The sequence below is a fragment of the Pteropus alecto genome, unplaced genomic scaffold, assembly GCF_000325575.1.
Source record: "Pteropus alecto unplaced genomic scaffold, ASM32557v1 scaffold166, whole genome shotgun sequence".
NCBI lineage: Eukaryota > Metazoa > Chordata > Mammalia > Chiroptera > Pteropodidae > Pteropus > Pteropus alecto.
In genome coordinates this window covers 8,197,376-8,221,359 of record NW_006439757.1, presented here as the reverse complement: position 1 = coordinate 8,221,359, position 23,984 = coordinate 8,197,376, and the positions used below count along the sequence as shown (strand labels likewise).

The 23,984-nt window shown below is 35.1% G+C and overlaps 1 protein-coding gene and 3 pseudogenes across 23 annotated transcripts in view; 2 read left to right on the top strand and 2 right to left on the bottom strand.

Moving 5' to 3' along the window:
• Positions 1-23,984, top strand: part of MARCH1 (membrane associated ring-CH-type finger 1) — a 574,299-nt gene that overhangs the window by 69,972 nt on the left and 480,343 nt on the right. The gene's annotated exons all lie outside the window — the stretch shown is intronic.
• Positions 2,535-2,653, bottom strand: LOC112483990 (annotated as a pseudogene).
• On the top strand, positions 7,465-8,895 carry LOC102881040 (annotated as a pseudogene).
• On the bottom strand, positions 10,965-11,083 carry LOC112483971 (annotated as a pseudogene).

The window sequence follows — 23,984 nt, the reverse complement described above, 5'->3', positions numbered from 1 at the left end:
ACCATTTTTCCTCTTGATTAATTTCCCAGCTGACACAATGAGATGAAAATAATACTGAAACTATTTGGCCTATACAATTTCAGCATTTAGCTTTCATATTTTCCACACTTAGTACATCTTCTATCTTGGCTTTGTGGAGGGAAAACTCTAAAATATAATAAAGATCTGTAAGATGTCATTTGAATTTCTACTTTTTTTTACTATCCTTTTTAAAAATTTTCATTTCAGGTATATGGCATAGTGGCTAGACATTTATATAATTCACAAAGTGGTCTCCCCCACCTAGGGATAAATTGATTATCTACTCTTAAAATATTTACCTTCTATTTTCTTTGACTATCTCCCTTTATTTTTTTAATGCTCTATTCTCTCCATTAAGGTTCTGTAACTTAATTTAGCTTTTACTATGCATATAACTCACCCAAAATTTGTCTTGGATTTACTGCTCTTTCTTTGGAGCTTCAGACTCATTACTCAGTACTATCATCTGCATTTTATACCTCTTCCTGTAACTCAGCATGACACAAACTGAACTGTTTGTCTTTCCTGGATCTGTCACTCACTAATTGTGTGATCTTGGGCGCATCATTTTAATGGCCTCTGTCTCACTAACTATGATGAGGTTAAATGAGATAACCTAAGTAATATGCTTAGAATTGGGTCTGGAGGTGCTCAGTAATTGGTCTTTTGGCCAGCTTTTCACTTCTGGACCTTCTCTCTCCCATTTTTCCATTTCTGTCAGTAGTATCTCCATCTAGTCCCCTAATCATCATCTTGAGTTTGCTCTTTTACTGCCTCCTACATCAAATCGGTAAACTCCCATCAATTGTTTTTGTTTTGTTTTGTTTTGTTTTTTATCCCAAGAGACTATACTCTAGGTCAGGATCTAATTGCCTGGGTCATTTTACTTACGGGTGGCTTTTACTGTTCTTCCTGACACCTGGCTCATCCTTATTTTGTGCTTTTTTTTCTTTTTAAATTATTTTTTAAATTTAGTTTCAAGTATACAGTACATTGATTAGACATCTATACAGTTCATAAAACAATCCCCTCAATTGCATCCTCCCTCCCCGACCCTCCACCTAGCTAACGTATTAGTGCTAACTGCATTCCTTATGCCATGTTTTCCATCCCCACGACCATCTATCAGCTACTAATTTGTGTTTCTTTAGCCCTTTACCCCATTCTCCTAACCGCCTTCCCCTCTGTCTGACACCAAATTGTCCACCATATTTGTTTCTGTTCTTGATTAGTTTGTTCTTTTTATTCCCTAGATTCTGCATATAAGTGAAATCATATGGTGTTTACCTTTCTCTGTCTGACTTAAATACCTTCTAGGCCATCAAAGCAATATCTTTTTCCATCCCTTCCTTTTGTGTGTGTGTGTGTTTTTAATCTGTAGTGAGTCTCTTATAGACAACATGTAAGAGTTTTGTTTTCCTTTCCCTTCATCCACTCTATCTTTTAGTTGGAGCACTTAATTCTTTTCCATTTGAGTTACTTATAGGTAAGAATGTAGTTTTTACCATTCTTTATTTCTGTTTTTGGTACATATTTTTTCTTCTTAAAGAAGTCCCTCCAACATTTCCTTATTTTGTTCTTATGCATTGTTAAGAAAAACTTCCTGTAATAGTTTTGTTAGTCTTTACTCTATTAATAAGAGATCCCCAATACTGTAAAATAAAGTCCAACTTACTTTGTTTTAGATTCAGGACCCTTTATAATGTCTAGTCATTATCTTCTATCTTTTGTATTCTCTTTGCAAACCTTTCCTCCTTCGCACTTAGCTGCTTTGATTACACATACACCACATGTTTTTCTTTCTGAGTCTTTGTTTATGCTCTTTCCTGCCTCAGAATGTTTTTCTCCTTATGCCTGTACGCCAAAAATAAAACCCATATTTCGAAGATACAGCTCAAAGCTTTCCCTGTTCCCAGCGATTTCAAGTAATCGTCATGTCTTAATCTAAATTCCTACTTCATCTGTTTGTTTCCCTGCTTTCTAACTTATATTAGTTACATGTTCTCCTTGCCCATTTGTCTTTAAGTTTCTTGATGGCAGAATACATATCTTCTACATCTTGGTAACCACTCAAGGGTTGTACATAAAACTTTATATAGTACTTCATAATTATTTGTTGAATAAATGCATAGATAGGTATCGATTTAGTTCTTGATCATGTGATTTTCAAAAGGATTTAAGAAAATTTATGAAGACAAAATTAATGAATATAGCTATAAAAATATGTTCAGTCCTTGCTATAGTATATTTTCTGTATTGTGAGAATAGTTGACATTTGTTACTTATTATTTACAAAATACTTTAAGACTGAATGAATTCATTTTTACTGTTGTTTTGAATTTACATTGAAAAGTACTGAGCCAGTTGTATCTTAAAAAGTCTTAATTTTTGTTATTTACTTTCAGATATAAAATTCTCTTTCCATACTTACACCATTATCATACACTGCTTATTTAGTGATGTGTGTGTGTGTGTGTGTGTGTGTGTGTGTGTGAAATTTATATATTTTTAAATGGTTACAGCACCTGTTATTCCAAGGTGGTCTCCCATCCAAGTACTAACCAGGCCCAACTCTGCTTAGCTTCCGAGATCAGACAAGATCAGGAACGTTCATGGTGGCATGGCCATAGACAAAATAAATTTTTAAATGAGGTATTTATTAAGCAACTTAAGTATAATGGTGTTTTTCATTCTGTAAAATACATGATAGGAGAAGAAATATTTTAACTGATGATAATTTTTAATTCATAGACAATATTTATTTCTGAATAAATGTCTCGTGGAACTGGGGTTTTCCCAATTTTATTGCTATGTATATTCAATGATATTTTAACAGTGGTTTAAATTCTTAACAATTTTACTGAAAGATTCTTTACATTTTAAACTAAGTTATGTGATTTTTTTTTAAAGAGACGAAAACTGTTCAGAATCAACTGTCTCAAGATGCCTTAATGAGATACAGAAAGGTTATAATAGTCAATATACTTAGCATTTGTTGTCTAACAGATGAACTTATGAATTTTTGAGAATGTTTTTTAAAACAGGCTTTTCAGTGATTCATTTAGTCAAAACATATTTTGCCCTTTAAAAGGAACATTTCTGTCAATCCTCCAAATATAATCTATAATTTATGCTTCTAATTAGGATCTTTACATTACAAACTTTGCATTAGAATTTTGGCACAACATAAATATTGCACATTCCTCATTTTCCAGTTCCCAAGATATACAGTTAGTCATTTTTCGATGTGTGGAATTCTTAAAAGTAACTGAATAGTTTTTCTTTAATTTACTTTGAAATAATGATTGAATGTCCTAATTTTAATTACTATTTGGAATTGTTATTAATAACAGTACAGTGGGCCTTCTGTATTTGCAGGTTTTGCAGCTGCGTATTCAATCAACTGAGGATTGAAAATATTTTTTAAAAAGTTAAATTGTTGCTGATGTGTACTCTGAGGTTAAGCTTGCATTTGTACTGAACACGTACAGACATTTCTTCTTATCATTATTCCCTAAACAAATAGTATAGCAGCTATTTACATAGCATCATATTGTTTTAGTTATTATAAGTATCTAGAGATGATTTAAAATATATGGGAAGATGTGCATAGGTTATATGCAAATTCTGTGACATTTTATATAAGGAACTCGAGTATCCCTGGATTTTTGGTATCCTCAGAGGGTGCTAGAACCAATCCCCTTGTGGATACTGAGGGACAATTTATAGCTTTTTCTGTCATGAAAGTTTACATAGTAAACTTTTTATATTTATAAAGGCTGAGGACAGAGGAAAAGCCTGAAAGCAAATCACATGGAATTTTAGTCTCAGTGTTTTCATGTACTCATTCATTTGTTAATTCACACATTTATGTATTCAACAAATATTTATTGAGTGTCATTTTATGCTCTAAAGAGGGAGTAGACAGAGATACTTCAGATACTAGAGCTGTATCTCACCCCCAGGTTAGACTTAAGAGAAAGAAGGGCAGAAGGCTGCCAGAGCTTAGATTAGTTGTCCAAAAAAGAAGCAGCAGAATCCACACTGAAGCCCAGATCCAGCCTTTTCATTATGACATGCACGATCCATTTCTATGAGGTCATTCATTCTCTGTGTGCCTCGTACCTCTCCTCTGTTAAATGGAAGAGATATTCTAGATCTTCCCAACCCAAGGAATATGGTGGGATAAAAGAAGATCATGTAATTGAAAGCTTTTTAAGGTTCTGTGATGAGTGATGCCACACAATTCTCAGATATCATCATGGAATAGTGATGAAATTTATGAATCCATGATCTTTCCCACTAAGAAAGACACTTAAAATTCTGATAGTATTAGCCTGTGCTCCTCCCACACTTTGTTTATAAATCGTCCCAGAGTCTTATATAAAACCTGAAAGAATAACATCATAGAAATGGAATACAGATGATGATTACTGACATGTAACATACATGTACTTGAAATAAATGTGCTGTGATTATAGTTTGTGGCTTTGTTGTTGTTAATATTGTTATTAGCAAGTTGAGAATAATGAGGGAGGAGAAAGTATTTACCTTTAATTGAAAAGATAAATTCTGTACTTGGAACTATTAAGGTCGATCCATTTATTCTTGCACCCATTTCATAAGGTAATTCCTGAACAAAATGCCAGCAACACTTGGTACGTACTCTTGCCTTTGAAAAATAGGAAGAATCTCTTAAGGGCTCAAGTTTGGCTTACTTATATATCCCAGTGAATTTATTATGAAATATAAAATTTCCTCATCCTTCTGAGGGAAAGGAATATTCCTCTACTTTCCCTCTTGGTTCTTATGGCCAAACAATTAAAATGACATAATTCAGATTGACAGGAAAAAAATCAAATTTTAATACCTACCCATGGAGAACTCAAATAAGCATGACAACTCCAAAGACAATAAGGCAAAATGAAGTATACATGTCATTTTGGGGTCTGGGACTTTAAAAGGAAGTAAGGCAATTCACAGGGAGATGAAAAGAGTTTATGTTTAGCAAACAAAAGTTTGCTGGCCCATCTAGAGACAGTGGATCACAGAGAGGACTTTGATCAAAAAGGCTTTCTGAGTTTCCTCTCCATCTGCCATATCTAGTTTATGTTAATACTGTGGTTATCTACAGTGTTAGTTCTTCTCAGAACAGGCCTTATATCTTAAATTCTTTTAGGCAGTTTGGGGGAAGGTCAAAGGTTCTTTCTGCATCTTTTGTTTCTTAAAAATAAAATGTTTCTCATGCCAGAGGGACACATTTTGGTATGGCAGATTTTGCTTCCTTATGTCCTTGTATACAAAACAGTATAGTATATTGTGATCTTTACTGTTTTTAGTCCTCCTGGTGGCAGGAAGAAATACATATAAAGAAACAAGTAATAATTACTTTAAAAATCAGACCTTCCCACTAATATAGTTTTACTTTTTTGACTAATATTTTTCTGAACTTACATGGCTAGTGGTAAATATTGTACAATTTACCATCTCTAGGACACAATGCAGAGTATACCACTGAATTTCTTTAAAATCATTATTCATTAAATCTTGTTCTGTTTATTTTCCTTTTGACATATAAAATAATTATTTTGCATATGGAAATTTAGATTGAGTTTCAGAAGCTGCTTGATAATTCACTTGAACCTTTGATAACATGGTGCAAAAGCTGAGGGGCACAAAAATTATCTTCTAAGGGAAGCATTATAAGCATTTTATACCAAGAATCACTGTCACCAACAGTATTGTAATCATGCAGCCATTACTATGCAGACACATAAAAAGCTTTAATGATGGAACATTTGCTCTCACAGTACCCTGTGGAATTGATGTGTATATTTTGATTCTTTTATTAAACGTGGCTGCTGAAACTCCAAGATGGTAAGAGACTTGCTCAAGGTCACAAAGAAAAATTAATAACAGAGTTAGAGAAAGAGCTCATGGAATTACATTACTAGGTCAAGTATATTGGTCACTAAATAACCATACTCTTCCACCAGTGTTTAATGGCAAAATTGTATGCCTCAGTTTGATACATGGGGTAATATTGCAGCCATAATATAGGTCAATTGTTAATTTTCTCTAGGTCCTGGTCTTAGTGTAGTTATAAGCAAATCACTTTAATTTCTTGATCTTTAAGAATATGATATTATTTACCAGTGACTTCTTATGTTTACTAAATGTGGCATATCATTGGATGATATGGCTGGATTGTGTTTCTCATTATGGCCTCAACAACATCTCACATCACATATGTTCTTGAGCAATACGACTTTGCCATTCCCTTATCAAGGGGTGAAGGTCTAATTCTGCTCCCCTAAAATCTGGACTGGTCTTAGTGGCTCATTTGTAAACAACAGAACGTGCCCAAAGCGACGGCATGAGTTCCCAGGATGCGTCAGAAGAAGTCCCGCAACTTCTGCCTGGGTCTCTTGGAGCACTTACTCTTCTTCCTCTAGAATTCTCCCCCTGGGAATCTCTGCTCATCCGGAGAGTCCAAAGTCACCCCGAGAGGCCACTTGTAGCATTGACAGTCCTGGCTCAGCTCTGCCTTTATATCATCCCAGTTCCAATGCCAGACTTTATGAGAGAAGAAGCCCTCAGATAATTCTAGACCTAGTTTTTTGAGTTGCCTTCATTCCTTCAAGTTTTACCAGCTGTGGCCCCAGACACCTCAGACTAGTTGTAAGCCATACTGCACACCGTCTAAATTCCTGACCTACAGAAGCCTTTGAGCAGTTGGAAAAGGGAGACGTAGGTAAAAATTTCTCCCTTTTCCCCTCTAGGTGGAATGTCCTACAGTGAAGTTCATGTGGCTACTCAGAAGACAATCCTATGAGATTGTAGTCACGTTTAGCTGTGGCCAATTTGATAAAACATCTTCATATTATTGCTTTCTTGTGCCCTATTTTGCTCCTTTTGTCTGGCATTCGTGTTGCCCTGGACTTCATTTCCTTATCAATAGTAGTGTATGAGAGTCTATGCTTCGAGCTCTGCTTTCTGCTGAACTTTAAACCCAATATAGAAAAGAGGAATTTCTCAATTTGAGGTTTCTTTTCCAAACCTCAAACATGTATCACCTTAACAAACGATTGTCATGTATCACCTTAACAAATGATTGTGGCCAAATAATCATTAATCTGAGGCTTGAACTCAGAGCATCAATGTGTGCTTAATGACTACTGGGCCAAAATATCAAATGAAAACTTTTGTACAAATACTGAAAAATATAAAAAGTAAAAATTTCTATTATAACGACAGACATTTTTTGATAGAGTGATTGGTGGAACCTAAGATACTAATGGCTAAGGAGCACTTCTTTTCTAAGGAATTAAGGGTCAGGCAGAGGAAGAAGAGATAGATCCAATTAACAATGAGCAGGGGGAGTTGTGAGGGGGCGGGGGTGGGAGGTAGGGGTGTGGGGTGGGGTGGGGTATACATCCTAAGATGGCTGTTGGGCAGCCAGCTCTTGGCTGGAATATCTGGAGTGAGCTGCTATCTCCTGGCCTAAGTGAAAGTGATGTTGAGTTGAATTCTGAAGATGAAGCCACATTACAGAACTCTGGACTTAACTTACAGGAAGATAAAGAAGACGGAACATGTCAAAAATAGATTTTAAGTTGTCCTACACATGGATCAAAAACTGAAGCAGAAGCAAATGTAAATGCACATGAAGAATGTCCTTCTGGAATTCCCTTAAATATATGGAATAAATTTCAAGAATTCCATAAGAAAATTTTCAAACAGAAAATCTCACCTTCAAGAGTCAGAAGGAAAAAAAGAAAATGCCCAGAATAGGTAAATTAAAGACTGAAGAAGAATCTCACAGTGAACAGTCCTCAAGTGAAATCCAGAGTAAGGAGCTTCCTCAGTATTTTGGAGTGAATGATAGGTTCGAACCCACTGTTAAAAGGAAAAAAAGGACAAGTTGGGCCTTGAAATGAGCATGGACTGGGCTGTGGAAGAGTGGAATATTGCAAAGGCTGAGGAACTCAGCAACCGGCTAGCTGTTTGAGAGCTTGGTGTAAACACTGCCAAAGCAGATGCCTTCCACAACTTTGTAAAAGCCAGAAAGGATGCTGAAAATTCACAGGATGCTCAAAAATAGAAGACACTTGCATAGGGGTTTGAAGCAAAGACGAAATGAGAAACCAAAAGCAGTGTGGGATATATGTAACTTTTCAGAGTTCTTAAAGATAATTGAGTCTTTACTTGAGTCTTCAACTGCTCCATTTACTGAAACTATTTTCCTGGTTATGTTAAACAACTCAAGAAATTAATAGAAGTAGAAAAAAGAAGCATAAATTTGCAAGTTGATTATCAGCTCTTTCCAATCTTTCTAGAGTTTGTCTTGTTGAAGTGAATGGAATTGAGTATTCTGTTATTTGTACAAGAAATTTAAGTATACATATGGGGGAAAGAAGATAGGATTTTATTTATTTATATAGACCCACAGTATAAAATCAATTTTACTCTTCATCTATTTGGCATAGCATAACCAATGAGCTAATTGTACTTTCGTATCTGTACTCACTCTAACTGCACTTACTCTGGAATTGTGTTTTTAAGATTGGCACTTGTTTATAATGGATTAGTCATAGGTACTAGAAAATCTCAATTGAAGTTGTCTTTACAGATGACTTTATCTTAATGTTATAAAAATAATTACTGGTTCTTTATTGGAGGCAGTAGAGTTGATATTTTACAGTCACATAATAAAGGCAATTGATTAATTTTTGTGTACCTTTAGATAGGATATTACAATTTTTTTAAAAAAGGATAGAATGTAGTTTTTGGCAGTGACTTAAATTCAATTCTGCTTAGAAATATCTTCCTAAATATCTCTCTTTAGCCATGTCATCCTTTAAATTATGAGATAACTTTGATGCAGGAAAGGGCAAATTTCCCCAAGTGAAGGGGAGACCAAGCCCTGCACTGAGAGAAGAAGAGGATCCTGTGGGAGAGAGTGTGGAAAGAATTCAACACACGCGCCAAAGTTAGAGTCAAAAGGAAAGTTTATTAGAAATGGGACTAACACTCCACAGAGTGTGGTCTCATCTCAGAGGCAGAGAGAGGGACAGAGAAAAAGGCACTGAGAGGGACCCTGAGTGTTCAGTTTATATGTCATTCCCATTTCCTTTGATATGGACTTACAGTGAGGAAGGGGAAGAATATGTACTGTTATGGCGCGAACGATTCTGAGACCCACGGAGCCAATTGAGATTAATTATGAGCCTTTATTAGTTGGCCGGCGACTGACTCTTTACCAGGCAGGGCTAGAGGAGATCAGCCTGGAGCTTTCAGAGGAGGCAGCTGATAAAGCTCAAGACCACATCCTGGTGGTCTCCTGAACAAGCCAGCAGATTACAGAAGTGGAAGTTGGCTTTTAGCATATTTTTGCTCGGAACAACACCCTTTATTGACAAGTAAATGAATTACAGAAGCAGACATTGGCCATCTACATATCTTATGCAATACACTTCCTAAACCACACACAAGCAAGTAGGACAACTTCTGGTATCTAAAGATATTTCTTCCCTGTAGCTGACTTAGCTAGTTGGCTCACTGGAAAATTTTCCACCCTTAACACAGTCTCTTGGTTATTTCATACGTTCCTTGAGATCGTACAGTCCTTGAAATGACCACATCTGTGTTACTTGTCCTGTAAGTCCGGTGACTACTTCTAGGCTTAGCACCTAAAAAGTACTCAAAGAGTCTTCATTGAATTAATGAAAAGCTGTGACCACATCATAACTATTTAAAGCAAATATGCTTTCTTACTATATTTAAACATGTACTTATCAATGCAAAATATGGAGGAAAGAAATGCTTTCTGTTAAGATAATAATACTGTTCAATTAAGAATGTTCTCTTGCTGTCAGAAAGATTTTCATCAATATGACATCAATATTGTTATGTAAAATTGCTAGGGAGGTCAAAGAAATGGAGAAAAAGAACATGACATACACATACTTTGTTAAGAAAAATCTGTGAGGTTTCAGGTTTTCAAGAGATGGTCTTTTTTAGCATCAGGGCTTACTAAAGATGTCATAGTTTTATTACCGGTAACGTTGATGGGCTCATGATTTAGATGGATTACCGAAGTCTCTAAGTGCAAGGCATTTTCAAATTTTGTCAAAACACTTTCTTGTGCTCAAAGCATGTTTGAATCACTGGTAGTGTACTGCTCCCTGACAAAGCAATCTGAACACTACTATAATCCAGCAGGAAAATCAAAGATGTCAAGGCTGCCTAAGGGTAGTCATGTTAAACCACGTGATAAAGATCTCTAAGCATGCATCTTTTTTGACATACTACTGAAGTTTTAAAAAAAGTTCTCAGATACTGAAGTCTCAAAAAAAAAAAAAATGGATGATTAGTAAATTTGGAAATAATGTTTTTTAAAACTACAATAAGGCCTTAAGTATCTGTCATATGGGCAGGCATTGATAAATAAGTAAAATTATGTCTTTATCCAAATGAAATGGATATTCCAAAGTTCTTGCAGTAAAGCCAACTAACATACTTAGATCATGATATGGCCACTTTGCAGTTTCTCCTCATTCAGAACTCATTCACTTTTATTGACATGCAATTTAAATAGACCCTCAGGCTGCAAAGTAGGGAGGATGACAGGAAAGCTTTAAGAAATAAAAGGTTTGACACTAATAGCAAATCCCTCATTTAACCAGAAATATAAATAGCAAATTTGACCAGAATTTGATTAATGAAGTTCTTATTTTATGTTTATAAATGCACATTATTTTTTTAAAGACATGGTTTCTTTTCATTTCATTTAGTAACACTGTTTTCATATTCAATTGTAATATTGAACTTAATTTTTTTAAATATTTATTTTATTTTTTTTTTAACGACAAGGCAACCCTTGATTGACCTCACAGGTTGCAAGGATCTTATTAGCTTACAATCCCTTATTTTGTTTTTAATGCCTACAGCACCTGGTCCTCTTTGGTGGTCTCCCATCCAAGTACTAACCAGGCCCGACCCTGCTTAGCTTCCAAGATCAGACGGGATCAGGCTTGTTCAGGGTAGCATGGCCATAGACTTTAACTTTAAAAATATCTTTCTTAACCATATTTTCTTAAAACCATACAATGGGATAAGGAGAACTTTTTAAACCTCTTTTTAGATAGTATTTAACTTCATATCTACCTTCTGAGGAAGAATTAAAGGTATAAATCAATACGAATTTACTACAGTAGTGATCAAAATGTAATGTTAAGGAATGTCTTATGCAGGACTCAGTTCTTGTAAAGTTAATGCAAATTACACTTAAGTAGTAGGGTTTAGGTATGTTTTTCATTTGGAAACAAGTCTTTTTGTATGCATAATCTATAAAATGTCACTATGAATAAAGTAACCAACTGTTGATTCAATTTTCTAATGGATTTACTAAGTTTTTTCTCTGTTGGCTCTTTTTCCATTCTAATACTTAGTAACTTCTGGGGTAGAGAGGAATGGTTCCCAAGTGCCTGGGTTTTCTGAATTTGCTTTTGAATTAAACTCAGTTATTCACTCAGTGAAAATTACTTTCAAGAAAAGACTATGGAATCTCTAGTGTAAAAATTGGGAAATTACCAATATTTACTTGGTTTTATATATGTTGATTCTATGTATAGTTTTACTTAGAGCTTATAATAGAGAACTAGTAATAGTTTTCTAGAATCATTCTGTTACCAGAGAGTGGGGATCCTCTCCTGGCACATTGTCCAGGTTCTTGTTGTCTCTAAGAATTGAGCAAGACACCGAAATACAGTAGAAAAGGAAAGTTTCATTAGAAAGGAAAGGACACTTCCAGAAGTGGAAGGAGGCCTGAGCAAAGGAAGCATGGCTCAAAGTCCTGGTAACAAAGCCTTTGGGGTTTTTATCCCTATTTGCTGTGGGTGGTTACTTTTCTTAGAGGAGTGGGCTTCCTTGATTGACAGCTAAGATTGACAGGACTCAGTGATTCATCATTTTGCTTTCTGCGCATGTTTGTTCCCAGAATTCAGTCTGTTATAATGACATTACTGAACTTCTGGGCACATGCATCATATTATAATGATGGTATAAAGAGGCTCAGGTGAATTGAAGATTGTTGGGCTCTTCATTGCGCAGGTGCGAGTGACTGGCTGAAACTGGTACCTGAAGATTGACAGGACTCAGTGATTCATCATTTTGCTTTCTGCACATGTTTGTTCCCAGAATTCAGTCTGTTATAATGACATTACTGAACTTCTGGGCACATGCATCATATTATAATGATGGTATAAAGAGGCTCAGGTGAATTGAAGATTGTTGGGCTCTTCATTGCGCAGGTGCAAGTGACTGGCTGAAACTCGTACCTACATCTCTGCCTACTGGTTTCTTTGTGTGAGTAAAAAAAAAATGCCTTCTGTTTTACTTGATTGTGGGCAGGTTAGGGCAGACCCCTTCTAAAATAGGATGACCTCAGTGTCTTTGCAGGCAGACGCAAAACCCTCTAACTTTCCTGCCTACCTCTTTCCTGAGAGCCATGAACCAACCCCCTTATTATTAGTTATGGATGTTGAGCTGCTGGTGAGGGCTGTTGTCCCTGCCTACTGGGGTTTCAGGGAGCTCTTTCTCTTTCTGCCTCAGTCAGGGCGGGGTCTTGGATTTCCTACTGAAGTGCCACCTCAGTCCCTAGACAAAGAAAAGAAGACACGAACTTGTTATTTAAATCATACATCTATTAATTTCTAATATTGATTTGCCAATTAAGTGAGTAAAGGGAAACAGGCTTGGTTAATATGTTTCTTAAAGAGTAAAAAGAGAGACCTTTGGCTTAAAGTCCCGTCACCCTCAGACTGTAAGGGCCCTGCTTGGGTTAACACCATTTCTGCTTAACAATGGGCTGATACCCTTATCAATAGCCAGAAGATCTGAGTCGCAAGGGCAATTATTAGGATTTGAGGGAGAGGGCCTTTTTCCAAAGAAAGGAGAGAAGAAAACTTAAGTAGGTTTACTAAAAAGATTAACTCTGCAAGAGATGTCCCATTTCATTTCCTGCTAAAAGATTAAGAATTTTACAAGTGATGTCCCGTCTCAATAGGTTTGTATTTTAGTCTTTCTAAGAATACATATTCTGAAATTAATTTGTCTTTTTTAATGTTAGTAAAGACTCCATGCCTGGAATTTAAATTTTTTTTTTTTCATGCTATAGTTTGGCAACTTTTAGGCCTATTTCTAATTCAAGCACACAACACTGAGCTGCATTTCGAAGGCATGGTATAAGGGGAAAAAGAAGCACTGTCTGAGAAGCATTATTTTTAAAAAGAATAAAAGAATGCATGGACCTTAAATAAATAGCCAGATATTTCTCCAGCAAAACGGATTTATGTAGGAACAACAGAGAAATGCAATTCAGGACATAAGGTTTAATGTGGAAACTGGCATATCCAGAGAACAGAAGAGAGGAGCATCCTTTTATAGAGGGAAGGAGAGAGTTCAGGGGGGCCTGTTGTAAACGGAGTCCACTGGAGAAAACAGGGAGTTCAAAATGTAGTGGCTTTTCATTGGCTGAGTTGTAAATCTTTCATTGATTTCTGGGCCAGGAAAAGATCCTCCTTCTCCCTGCTGGGATTGTAGAGTAGAAAAACATCTTCCTGTTGGAGATGGAAAGTACATCTCTGTTTGGGGTAATTGACAATGAGTATCAGGGTGTGAAATCTCCCCGCAACAGGCCCTTCCAACTTGAATTTAAACCAGGTTTCTGTTTATTAATCTTCACAAATGCAATAGAATAGAAAAGTAGTATCACAGCGCTTTGCAATTACTAAAGAGAAGAATTATTTTGTAAACTTATTTCAGATATTTTTATGATTGCATGTGTGTGCATGCACTGTCATGATATAAAATGTATATGATACTGTGGGTTGTAGCAAAATGACAAAACTAAAACAATTTAGTAACAGGCTTGATGTTCTTTATTCAAGAGAAAGTAATTCATGAGTTGGGGGAGTACAGTCTTTCAGGAGCAATGGAGCATTCTCCCCAAGGGATTTTGGGCAAGAGTGAGTTTTGTAGAGCATTAGAAGAGGTACTGTGGAAAAAGGAGTGATTGGAGGGGACTGCATACTGGTGCTTATTTTAAAAGATGAAGGAACAAGGAAGTAAGTATGGAGCCCAGAGTAGGTTTGGCATTTGGGGATTATTTTAGTGGATATACTGTGTTTCTTGGTCAAGTGGAACATTTACAGGCTCAAAGAAGTTTAGTTTGCTGACCTGGCATGCTGGGTGGAGAGGCTTTATCTTGGGCCTAGAAGTTTATTTCAAGGTAGTAAAAATGTTAGAATATTGCTGGTGTCAGGAATACCTGTCAATAGTGGGAAAGAAGAAAAAGAGATGGTTATAGAGAGCAGCAGTAGCAACTCAAACGATGTCAAACAAGCAGGAAAGGCATGGTTCATGGAGTGATCAGAAGTATCAAAGAGTGTAAGTAAATGCTTCACGTTTAAATGAGAGCTGAGCCAAAGCCGTCCGACTTGGCAGGAAAGAGATTTTTGGTGTCAGCAAAGGTTGTAACTTTAATCAGGTGTTGGCTGTAGTAGCCAAATTTTTAAAGAATTAAGGGCTAATAGGGAGATGAAGTCATATCATAAGATATATGATTTGTTCAAAGATTTGTAAATAGAACAAAATAAATAACAATTAAGTAGCCTGGCATGCTCTAGTAAAATGTTCTTTTGGAATGTAGAGAGCTAGCTCTATTTGAAAGAGCTGCTTGGAGTTGGAAATTTTAAGAACCAAATGAGAGCTGTGAAGGTGGAACAGTTGTATAATGCTGAAGCCAAGGTGGATTTACCAAGGGGATTAGCCAAGGGGTGCAGCTGACAGAGGTAGACAATGACCAGTGAAGTGGAGGAAGGCTCAAAAAGGAGCATTCGTGGTCGGGAAGATATCAAGTTAACCCAGTTTGTAAGAGTCAGAGAAAAATTACTGTCTTTAAATTTCAAAATCATCATTTGAAAAGTGTTCTAGCTCCGGTCTCATTATTCACAGATTCTGTATTTGTGAATTTACCTACTCACTAACATTTATTTATTTGTAGCTCCAAAAGCAATACTCGGCATTTTCACTGTTGCCCATGTGCATGAGGAAGCAAAAAACTTGAGTCACTGAAGCTCATGTTTCCAGCTGAGGTCAAACAAGGGGACTCTCTCGCTTCTTGTTTCAGTCTCAGGCTGTGAACAGTCTCCTTCTTGCAAGGTATTTAGTGCCAAGTTTTCCCCATTTTTCTGCATTTTGTTGGTGATTTCACTGTTTAAAATGGCCCCAAGTATAGTGATGAAGTGCTATCCAGTATTCTCAAGTACAGGAAAGCTGTGATGTGCCTTGTAGAGAAAATATGTGTGTTAGATAAGTGACATTCAGGCATGAGTTTTGGTGCTGTTGACCATGAGTTCAATATTAATGAAGCAACAATATATATTAAATGAGGTGACTTTCAACAGAAACAGATATAAAACAAAGTTATTTATTGATCAGTTAATGGAGATGCGACCAGATACTTGCAGGAACCTAATCCAGTATTTCTCCTAGAAACAATGGCTCAGTATTTGCTAAGTCATTACTCACAGTGACTGGTTAGAACATAACTACTGCGAACGACAAGAATTGACTGTATTTTTAAGTAGTCCATATTTAAATATATTATTAAAATGGAATATTGATAATCCTTTAAAATATTTCTCAGTTCTATGGTTTATTCTGCTGTGACATATTTTTTTGACTTGAGGCATAATAATTGATAAAACATTTTTTTATAAATTTCCGTGTTGAAGCAAAGAAAATATATTTCTCTGCCTTTCCACAAAACCCATACTGATTATTTAGAGGAAATTTCATAATCATTTATTCAGTTGTTATGAATCTTTCAGATAATAAGCCATTAAAATTGGCTTGCATGTTAGAATGATTTCTTAAACAATATTTAAAAATATGTTAAATATTTTTATCATCTTATAGATAATATAATATTGGTATGTGTGTTTTCTTCATCTGAGTTTGTATCTTTAGTATAAAATCATTTCTAAAATTTGATCAATATGAAGAATTCCTTAATGTTTCCTAAAAGCCTTCTGTTTTATTGCTTCGAATAGCCTATTTTTCCTATAAATATCTGAGATAATGTTACTGTTTATATCATCAGCTAGAGAACCTGAAACAGAAGAAAAATACTTCGGGGAAGTTTTGTAGGAACTATTGAATAAAAATTATTGAGAATAACCTTATATCTATGCCTCTGCCACCCTCCAAAGAGAGATCCCATAACGAAGTAGTGAAAGTAAAATCTATTTGAGTCATAAGATTCAACACGTGACAGAATATTTAATATAGATTCTTCTGAGAATTTAACAGATAGGCACAGACTATTTATCATTCTAACAGACATTTAATAAAGCAAGTAAGGTTAAGTAGAATATTTCTGTGATAAAAAGGTAGAAACGACTGAAGGGAGAGAGTAGGTGAAGATTGCATACTCACTAGAGACTCTGAACTAGAACCACCTAGCTAAGCCACTTCTGAATTCCTGATCCTCAGAAAGTATGTGAGATAATTAATTAATGCATGTTATTTTGAGCCAATAAAATTTGGAGCCAATAAAATTATCATTACTTTGGATCAAGGATTTAAATGTCTCTTTGCTTGTGTTGATCAGTGTAAATCGTAAGAAAGAGTAATTGAAACGAGCTTCAGTACGAAATTCCAGATTTCTCAGACTATCAGGAAGACCCTGATCTTGAGGGCATTGTCGCCTAGATCAGGGAACAATACATACATAAAATAGAATACAAACAACAGAATAGAAAAAAATAGAACATAAACAATGCTGCCTCTGCTATGTAAACATGTAAAATATGTAAGTATGCAAATATGTAAAATAGAATAGAAAAAAAATAGAAAACAAGCTATGCAGCTTTCTCTTATGTAAAAAGCCAGGATGTGAAGTGGAGGGAGGAGGCAAAAAGAACAAATGGATTTTCTTTATATCAAATTCTGCATATAACTGGGTTTGTTCACTAAGAGTTAACTTTTAGCTTTGGTGGAGAAAAAAGAGCAGCAAAGAAATTAAACTAGAACTTCAGAAGTAAACTACAACTTAAACTTTATCTGAGGAGGTTCTGGATCTCAGCACTTATCATAGACAGGAAAAACACTAGGACTAAATTTTAGGTTAGGTTAAAAAGTTTTCCTGAAATATATGTACTTTTTTAGTGGATCTAATACATTAGAACTAATATGAAGTAAAATGCAATATTCTAAAGCGTGAGTTGATGCTTTTGTATATTTTTGATCTGTAGTACGATCCTAAGATTTGGAATTTGAGGGACAGGGAAATGAGGACTATTTCCACAGTCCTTGTGTGTAGAGAAGACAGGAACTAAGCTGGATATAATCAAGTATATTTTCTTGGAAAGTTTACACATGAGAAGAGGGTGATTTGGGAGCAATATGAAACCTAGAGGAAAAGTTTTAGTTGTCCTTCTTTAAGGCATGTGGGGAGACAAGAGTTGTGAATGAAGGGAAATGAGATAAAATGTAGCAGGAAAAACAGAATAGGGCTTTACAAAAGTATGGATACCTCAGCTTGACTTAAGATATGATAAAACTTGTTTCAGTATGAAACCACATTTTTTTTCTTCATCAAGTCTCAACACCGCTGAGGTAAATAAGGATTCTGGTGAAAGGAGTTTAAGTGGAAACCTTTCCCATTTTATCTATTAGTGAAAATCTTTTTAAAAATTCTGTATCTGTCTTTGATTTAAGATCTTATGGTGCTTCAAAAATAAAATAAAATAAAAAAAGATCTTATAGTGCTTTAAAATCACCTCATTTTCATTGTGTATTTCTGTGGATTTAAGAGATTAAGGAGAATTAGTTCTAATACCAGGGTATAACTTGGAAAAGCTTATTTCAAGTAAATCCATTATAAAATTTTATCATTTTTATCTTTGACTATTTCCCTTAGAAGTGCATTAAATTATTAATCTCCCTTTAACTGTGGGGGATACGTCCCAAGACCCCAGTGCATGCTTGAAACTGCAGATAGTACCAAGTCCTATATATACTATAATTTTTTCTATACCTCCAATAAAATTTAATTTATAAATTAAGCACAATAAGAGATTAACAATAATGACTACCTATAAAATACAACAGTTATAACAATATACTGTAATACAAGTTATGTGAATGTTCCCCTCCCCTCCTTCCCCCCCCTTACTGTATTCACCTTTTCAGTATTTTCAGACTGGGGTTGATGTTGGATATCTGAAACCATGGAAAGCGATAACACAGTAGTTGCGGGGGGGGGGGACTACTGTAATGCATTTTGTCAAGGATAAAAGGGCAAGTAGGCTGAAACCCTGTATTGGTCACTGATTAAGTCTATTATCAATGTGTCAATAAAATAATTTCACTGGCTAAAGAAAGATAATAGATTAAAAGTTTTATTGTTGTTTTAGTGTCATCTCTTGTTCATTTTATTTGGAGGTTTCTGGCAAAATAAATTGTAAAAACATTACCTATGTATTGTATTATATCTTTGTAGGCATTCACCCTAAATAGCTCTTATATAGTTTATTCAGCAAGTGCACGTGTTATAACACTTTAGAAAAAGGTATTAGAAGGCTATCAAATTAAATATTTTTAATTGTTTATTCAGATATCGATAACTCTGGCTTGTTAAGCTATTCTGTAGCATCCAGAAGATAATTTTTATCCTTCATAGTCATTTTAGATAGGAGACAAACTCCAGTGTGAGTTTCCCAGAGGCTCCTTACTTCATCTTAATTTATAGTGTCACTAATAGAACTCAGTCCACTCCAGAAGTAGATATTTAAGTGAGTAAATGTAAATTCACATTTAAAAAAATTTTTCAGAAATAATTTACTATTTTATTTGAATTTCAAGTTATAATATTCCTGTGGCAACTAAATGATAAAACTTAGTCCCAGCAATAATATTTAAGCATTTTGAAGGAATTTCTGGTGTTTTATAGCAATGGGTATAAATGTAGAATGATAACAATTTATATTAACCTTCAAAATTTAGCAATCATTTTTGTTCAGCATTCAAGTGAAGACAGTGATTAGAGCCAAAAGATGATGAATGAAAATGTGTTGCTTGATTAAAATTAGCTTTTACTAAAATTAGTACTGACTTTGTTCTTTGTGAACTAATCAAGCATGTCATACAGAGGTTGCCTTCTTTTCTTTAGAATAGATTCTGTGTAAAGGAAATAATATGATGATTTAATTCTAACATTTCTCACTGGTCATTTATCCTGTTATTCTTTTTATGATATTGTTATATGAGTTAAGACATTTATTGATGATATGACTGGGGGTCATTCAATCATTTTCATTGTAATTATAGAATTATAACATATAAGTTGTTCATAATCAGTCATAAGAGCCTTAAGGTAGAGTTGGTTATAGGTTTAAGAACTTATTCTCTTGTCAAAATGTGTTATTCTTACTTACCTTGTGAGTCTGACCTATAATATCAGAGTTTCTAGGAAAAGAGTGCAGAAGAGGAGAATACATTCTTTTGATAGTTTGCTTTTGGGTGTTTATGTGTAATTTGGACTGAGTGGTGGTGGCAAAAGACAGGACATGTGGTCTAAAGCCATGAATTTTGATCCTCAGCTCAGTCCTACATTGCACATCAAAATGCCTACACTCATTTTAACTCTTTAATTCTGTCCTCTTAGGAATATGTGTGTCAAGCACTCAGAGTGCCCTTTTCACACATCTCTGCTGGACTTAAAAGATAACGTGTTAACTGTTCCAGAATTTGAAAGATTTGCATGCTAGATTTGTTCTATTTTGATACAGGTTGCAGAAATATGTCTAAGGATAAAGGGAGATTCTAACTGACCAAGAATCTAACGATTGGGGTTTCTAAATGTTCTTACACTTTAAAAAAATAAATTGACCAGTTCTCCATCGATGGAATTGTGAAAAGAGCCTATTATGATATATCAGGAACGCTGTGGAATAAGTTTCTGAGGCGACTGGATTGAGTGACCTGTACTTTTATTCTACCTATTTTTTTTTTCTATCTTGTTTATAAAACCTCTTTTATACTTTTTCTTTCTCCATCAAAGCAACATAGAATTATTGATAGACAAGGAATTTGGACAGAATTTGACAAGCTGAAGAAAGTCTATCTATCATTTCTTTTTGTTCCTCACTTTTAAGTCCCAGCCTTTTTATGTCCATCCACATCTTGTTCACTAAGCTAGGATTCTGTGAGTTGTAAGGAGAAAGTAGGATTCCTTAAACATTTGTTTTCCATTTTTATATGTGTTTTGTTTCCAGATTTCTAGGTAGCAGTGCTTTCAGGGATAGTATTATTTTGATATTCCAGGGATTCTGAAATTTTAGTACTATGCTTGTTTGAATTAATATTTCAGTACTGTCTCACAAATCAGTACACTGAGTAATAAAAATAAATGCACATTTAAACTCTTTACCAAAAGTAATAATAGTAATGTGTATTAGTTATTTATTGCTGCATAATAAATTACTCCCAAATTTAGCAACTCAGAACTACTTAGGAATGGCTTAACGGGTGGTTCTGGCTCAGAGCTTTTAATGCAATTGTAGTCAAGATGTTAGTTCAGTTGGAGGCTGAACTGGGTCAGGCTAGAGAGGTTCCACTGTCAAGTAGGACCACTCACATACCTGTTGACCCAAGGTTCTGTTCCTCATTGACTATCGGCAGATGGTCTCAGTTCTTTGTCACATGGGTCATTCCATAGTGCTGCTCACTGCATGGCAGTTAACTTTCCCTAGAATGAGTGATCCAAAGTGAGAGAGCACCAAGGAAGCCACAGAGTTACAGACACGGTTTTCTATGACCTAGTCTCCGTAGTTGCACACTAGCACATCCATCTTATCATATTCATCATTAGAAGCAGTACTCAAAGTCTAGTCCACACTCAAGGGAAGGGGAAGCAGGTTCTACCTTTTGAAGGGAGAATTTATCAAAGAATTTGTGGACATATAAAAGCTACTACATACCACTACCATTGATAGTATGTTCCATTTAGTGAGAACTTATTATAAATTAGAGACTGTTTTCTATAAGTGCAAACCTCGTTCTGTGTAACTTCCCTTTCTGCCTCAAATTTGCCTGATGCACACAAATGCCCTGGCCTTAGCATCTACTCACAAAGCTGTGATATCCCTCCTTCCCTTTATTCCTCTTACTGCCCTGATTTCAATACCAACTCTTCTTTGTCTATTGATTTTACTATGGAGTTCTTTCACATATTACTCTGCCTCTTCTCCTCTCTCTGTTAAGATGGGGATTTGGTATCCTAACCCCAGAAACATCTGTTTGTTTTCCCTGATCAAGAAGGCCAGTAGATTTATACCCATTTCTTCACATGAGCGAAATTTTCTCAGTATCCTTTCCTATTTAATACATGAAGACAAGGAAATTGTGGAGGACCATGAGTTTCCTCAAATATTATTGGTTTAATAAAAAAAAGAAAAACTCAGATATACACGCTGAGTTCATTCCTGATGGGTACATTAGGATTAAGGTAGGTGCACATTATTCCTCCCGCCCTCTAAACCCTATAGGTTTGACTATCATCAAATCTAGTGCTTTTTGTGGAGTCAGCTCCATGGTAAACAAAATGGTTCTACATGGAGATTAACTGCTAAAGAGAACTTTTCTAAGTAAAGGCTGTTAATCATGATATTTAGTCAAAAATAAAGCTACTTATTATAATATTTCATTTAACCCAATTAGGGAAACTCCTGTTTAATTCAGTCTACATTTATTCTCTAATAGATTTAGGGATTTTTTTTTTTTTTTAAGCTAATAGGGCCAAATAAATAAAATATAGTGACAGCAAAGAAGATTCAATCACCTTTCATCAAGTACTGGGGAGTCTGTGCCTCTAAACTAGGCCAGAATCGCTGTAGAATCCAGACTGCACTGTTTGGTTAACTGAGTGGGGTGCTTTCCCTCAAGTGGACATGTGGTCTAAAGCAACATCACCATCATCATCATCATCATCATCAGTTAATATTCAATGAGAACTCATTAGTGAGTAATAGTTTTCATTCTGTAATTTAACTATAAAAACATGTCTATAAGCAAGTCCCCTTAATATATTCATCTTATAGATGAAAACACTGAGGCAGAAAGAGATTAAATGACTAGCCCAAGGTTACGTTTCTAGAAAACAGCAAAGGGGGACTCAATTTCAGGATTCCTGTGTTGTTAAATCACCATGCTATATCATCTTTAGACTATATTACAGTGCTTCCACCATGTATACACTAACTTTACCAGCCATACTGCCTCTACTTTCCACCACAATACAATAAGGTATTTATCTTCTCAAATCCTTGGTAAAGGGGTCCTGTACTTGGCTGAGTGTACAGATGTAGGTGGATTGTTATTTGCAACCATAGGTAGGCATACCAGAATAGGATGCGAAATATCCAAGACTGCAAAAGTTATTCTTCTTGTTCTCTTCTTCCACATTATTATTATTATTATTATTATTATTATTATTATTTTAATAAAATAACTCTGAGGTAATACAGTGGCTTTGGTTAGTTTTAACATATTTGTAAACATCACTGCCTTCATCCCCACCCCCTAGCATAGTCTGTGTGAAGAAGTATTTCTGTTATCAAATATCAACAAATGCCATTCTCTTCAGATCCTTTGAGATCATGACATTGTTGATCATAGATTTTGGATCATTGTTAACAAATTTATTATTCAGTGCTCCTTGTTTGTTATATGTTTAAGATGCCCACAGAAATGGGGCACGGGGACTTCTCCCAATCTCTATTTACTTATCTATTCTGTTTCTCCACTATTTCCTTAGGAGAAATGGTATAATAAAATGTGCATTTTAATATATTATTAATAGATTTCCTTAGCTTTTTAGCTGTGTTTTCAGCTGTTACGGAATAAAACCTTTCACAAGGGGCAAATTAATGTCAGAGAGATGGGGATGAGGGCTAAGAAGGAATAGACATAGTCATTTGATATGGTCCATGGCTGTTTGAAATGTATTTGTTTATATTCTCTATACATTCAGTATTAGGTTCTATATATCATGTTCTATTATACACGATTCTATTGTGTATTATATGAACTATATCTTATACATGTGTACACAATTGTGCCTCATCCCTATCGTGTATGTATATAGGTGTGTACATATGTGTATGTGTGTATATATATGTAATACACATATATATGTCTTACTAGACATATTCTACAAGGTCCTGTTCTGCCCTCTCTGTATCCTTTCTATTTCACTTTTTATTTGTGTTTTTGCACTGAATTTTGGGAGTATCTTGGATCAATCTTTCATCTCAGTTGTGTGATTTTCAGTTGATTTAGTCTCAATCTATTTTGTTTGTATATTTCTTTCTTCCACTTATTTTAGTTTGGCAATTTAGTTTTTTTTTTTTTCACCAGCAACTCCACTAGCTTCTCCTCCTGCCCCATAACTATCTTTGCTATTGATTTATGGAGTTGATAGCTTTTCCAGAGCTCTGAGGGTATTAATTACATTTATTTAATTTTTTTTCTGCTTCCTTTATTAACTATGTTTTTCAGGAGTTAACCTGTTTGCAAAATTTATAAATAACTTGGTCAGCCTTCTCTTATGTTAATTGTCTTCAACTTTTTGGTAATTTAGGCTACTATTATTAATATTTGTGGTTAAAATTTTAGATTAAGTATTATTGGCAACTGGAGTTCATTTTTAAAGTCTAAGCGTGGGTTGTCAGGTCACAGGACAATGGGTGGTGTGTTTTCTGAGTGCTGGCCCTCTTGACCTCTTCTCCTGGCCATAGTTAGCAAAGAACATGATTTCATTCTAGAACCCATTTTAGAGTGCCCAAGTCAGAATTATACTTGCAGCTTCAGCTGTACATCCATAGTTTGAGGAA